Genomic DNA, 4,188 nt, shown 5'->3' on the forward strand with positions numbered 1-4,188 from the left:
GCGGCTACAATATCCAGACCGTAACTGAGCCAGGGTAACGCGGGTCTTTCTAGGTAACTGAAGCTCCGTCTCTTCCACAGGTGGTGATTGGGCTCCGATAACGACATTCCTAGGCCGGGAGTCGAGGTAGGTGGAGACAGACTCCCTATGAATGTCGTTAATCGCTCGTCTGTACGTCATTGGGTCCAGTGGTTGGACTGTGTAGGTCTGGACTGCGTCCTTGTACATGAATAGGTGCCCCCTGACGTGCCTGGGCGGAGGCTCCTCCTCCAGCAGTGGTCTGTTGGGGTGTTCACTTCTGTGACACCCCACAAGAAACTGCTTACAGAGCATCTTGTTGTGTTCCCTTACGGGGAGCACTTGGGCCTCACTGTGTAGGTGATGCTCAGGCGTCATCAGAAGGCACCCAGTCGCTGTCCGGAGTGCGGCGTTCTGACAAGTCTGTAGCTTCGTCCACTGCGTCCAACTAGTCCCCGGCGTCCAAACTGGCGCAACATAATTTCGGCCAATTGCCTTGTATGTTGCCAACAACGTTTCTTTGTCTTTGCCCCAAGTGCTGCCGGCGAGCGACTTGAGGACCTTGTTGCGGCTCTGTACTTTGTTGACAACTGCGGTTGTGTGCGCGGAGAAAGAGAGCAGGCTATCAAAGGTAACCCCTAAAATTTTCGGGTTGTTCACCGTCGGTATTGGTGTGCCGTCGACGTGAATGCCTAATTCAAGCCTGACCTCCTTCGTCCAGGTGGTGAAGAGGGTCGCCGTTGATTTCGTTGGGGAGAGGGTTACGCTCCTTGCAGTGAAGAAGCGAGAAAGGCTGGAGAGATAGCCGTTTACTTTTGAGCAGAGGTCATCAATTCCATTCCCAGACGCCAAAATCGAACAGTCATCAGCGTAGGAGATCAGGGAAACTCCTTCAGGTGGCTGGGGGAGTTTCGAGATATAGAAGTTAAAAAGTAAGGGGGAGAGAACACCACCTTGTGGAACCCCTTGTTTTATTCTTCTAGGTTTCGAGGTTTGATCTCTGAAGATTACTGATGATTGCCGACCACTCATATAATTCGCCGACCATCGCTTCAGTCCCTGTGGGAGAGAGGAGGCCTCAATGTCTTCTAGCAGCGTGGAATGGCAGACGGTGTCAAACGCCTTTGACAAGTCCAGCGCTACTAGGACAGTTCTCTCACAGGGGCGGTTTCGATTTAGGCCGCGGGTTATCTGGGTGTTTATGGCGTTAAGTGCTGTTGTTGTGCTGTGCACTTTACGGAAGCCATGCTGATGTTTCGCTGGGGTTAGGTGGCAGGTGAAGTATGGGAGCAGCAGGGCCTCAAGTGTCTTCGCGACCGGGGAAAGGAGCGTTATCGGGCGATAAGAGTCTCCTCTGTTGGCGGGCTTCCCCGGTTTCAGCAGTGGGACCACTCTCCCTGATTTCCACACATCAGGAATGATGAGAGTGGTCATAGACAAATTGAGGACCTCCGTGAGGTATGCTACCCCCACAGGCCCCAAATGTTTCAACATCAGCATACAGATTCCGTCGGGTCCAATGGCTTTGGAGGCTTTCGCCTTCCCGATGGCCCCCTTTACTTCACCGCTGGTGAAAACAAGTGGTGCATCGTTTTTGGGCAGTTTGTGCAGCCTCCTGGTCACTCGACGTTTGGCCTTGTCTACCGAAGGATGCAGTGTGAATTGCCGACTGAAATAGTTCGCGTATTTCTTCGGGTCCGATGAGGCGTGACCTTCGAATGAAATTTCCACTCAGTCATCACGCTTCGTCGGGTTGGACAAGGACCTCACGGTTGACCAGAGCTTACTCACACCAGAGGTGAAGTTACAGGCCTTCAAGTGCTCTTCCCACTTTGTCCGCTTGTGTTGATTTACCAGTTGCCGAATCTCCAAATTAAGTTCCCTCAAGCGAGGGTCCCCGGGGTCGACCTGGCGTAGGTGGTCACGCTCATTTGCTAGTACAGCTGCTTCAGCCGGGAAATTTGGGCGGACTTCCGCGATGCGTCCGGACGGTATGAAGCGAGCTGCTGCGGCTGTGACTACCTTGCGGAACTGGCGTTCGCCAGCATGTACGTCTGTGGGTGTGGGGAGGGCGGCGAAGCTGCTCTCGGTAACTTCCGCGAAGCCGTTCCAATCAGCTTTGTTGAAGTTGGTGTAGGTTCGGTGATCCGCGGGAGCAAAGTCGGTGGGCTTATTGATCGAGATGATTATGGGCAGATGGTCCGATGCTAACGTTAGCATAGGTCGCCATGATATGCTATTTATCAGACCAGCGCTAGCAATTGTTACGTCTGGCGAGCTGCTGCAGCTGCCCACAATCCTGGTGGGGGCGTCGTCGTTCATGGTGCAGAATGTCGAATCGTCTATCTGCTCAGCCAAACTGTTTCCCCTCCGATCATTGGCCAGGCTTGAGTGCCAAAGATCGTGGTGCGCATTGAAGTCACCTACTACCAATCGGTTTTCGCCTCTGAGTAGCGCACCTATGTCAGGGAGATATCCAGCCGGGCAGCAGGTGACAGGGGGGTATGTACACGTTAAATATTTCGAGCTCGACATCGCCTGACCGGACAGCTATGCCCTGACATTCTAGGGTAGTGTCCCTTGGGTCGATGTCTTCTTCGATTAGCCGATACTGCACTGTGTGGTGTAGAATGAACGCTAGTCCACCACCATTATCTCGCTCGCGATCTTTACGGAGCACATTGTAGGCGGCGCAACCCAACAGAGTTGAGTTGCTGTGCAACTTCGTTTCTTGGACCGCAGCTATCAATATGCCGTGCCGACCCATGAAGACTGCTATCTCCTCAATCTTGCTCTGGAGTCCGTTGCAGTTGAGTTGGAGTACGTTTATGTGCCTTGGGAGGCTGGTCGCGATACGGGGGGTCAGAGAAGTGTGGGGCCTACCTTGCCCTACCAGCCTGGGTAGGTGGCTGCGATATGGGCGTTGTTGTCTGCGTCGGCGGTGCACTACAGCAAGGGGCGCTGTAGTTTGTAGTCCATTTGCGAGTGGTGCGTAGACCAGAACATAGCCGGAAGTGACACCAGCCAAGGCATGTGTTGCATTTGACTGATGTCACATTCCGGTATATTCTGCTCTGGCACACGGAGCAGATGGTGTGGGCAACCAGTAGCTGCTGGTTGGCTCGCGCTCGCGAGTGGGACCGGCCGGTAGGTTGTGTGGGAGGGGTGTGTTGGGAGGTTTGCTGTTGCTCAGGGGAGCTTCTAGGGGCCGTGCAGGCTCTTCGGGTGCTAGGTCGCACCCGTGCATTACGCGAGTGGGTAGCCGTGGAGGCTGATTGTGCCATTTGGCTTGAGCAACAGGGAGCCACAAAGTTTGTGGTCCACTCCCGGTGAGACCTAAGGCCAGAGCAGGTTCTTAGGTGACTCCACCCGTTGCAGGAGTTGCACCTAACCGAAGTGGAGTTCGGGTGGAGTCGATTCTGGCAAACACAGCAGAAGTAAATTTCAGGTCCGGGGTTGGGCTCTACGCCCGCCCGGAGAAGAAGGATGCGGAGCAATCCGGCTGCAAGGTATTGCTCCATGGACGGATAATGATTAATGGGTATCGCCAATCTAGACGGGGTTAGATCGCCGAAACAACAGCCCTTGGTCGGGTGAAACCCGAGTCATTCCGGTACGTAGAGCCGGCTGTCGTGGGAATGAATGGTGGTCATTTGGTTTGGGAGTCAGGAGCATCCACTTCTGCGGGTGCTTCTTTATTAAAACCAGGTAGAGATGTAATACTTGAGCCCACAGAAGTGGTTGCCTTTCTACCCCAAGCGTCGGTGAAAATGTGCTTCCTGAGCCCGGATCATCCATATGTTCAGATGATTCATTTCTCATTGAGCGTGGGTGGAGTGAAACTGACAGTGCTTTTCTTTTTTTATAGACTTCGTATTTGAACAAAATGAAGGGGACATCAGAAGATGTCGGCACTGTCATTCGCGGCATCTTCACGGATGACCTGCTTCACAACTACAATTGGGACGGGACATGGGCGCTTAATAAACTTAATATTATTAATAATATTCTGCGAGGTACTTTCTTTAATCTACCAAAGAAAAGCTATTTTTATAAGATATCTTTTTGCATTTCATTTCAGATGTATTCCAGAAACAAGGGGCCCTCAACTTCGAAAGAAGTGTGCGAAAGGCGGTAGAACTGAGCCACCATCGCGTTCAACAAAAAAAA

The 4,188-nt window shown here is 52.7% G+C and overlaps 1 protein-coding gene across 3 annotated transcripts in view; it reads right to left on the reverse strand.

Moving 5' to 3' along the window:
• Positions 1–4,188, reverse strand: part of LOC118735168 — a 136,152-nt gene that overhangs the window by 124,333 nt on the left and 7,631 nt on the right. The gene's annotated exons all lie outside the window — the stretch shown is intronic.

The sequence above is a fragment of the Rhagoletis pomonella genome, unplaced genomic scaffold (genome assembly GCF_013731165.1).
Source record: "Rhagoletis pomonella isolate Grant_MI unplaced genomic scaffold, Rhpom_1.0 Rhpom_scaffold_00003, whole genome shotgun sequence".
In the NCBI taxonomy this organism is placed as follows: domain Eukaryota; kingdom Metazoa; phylum Arthropoda; class Insecta; order Diptera; family Tephritidae; genus Rhagoletis; species Rhagoletis pomonella.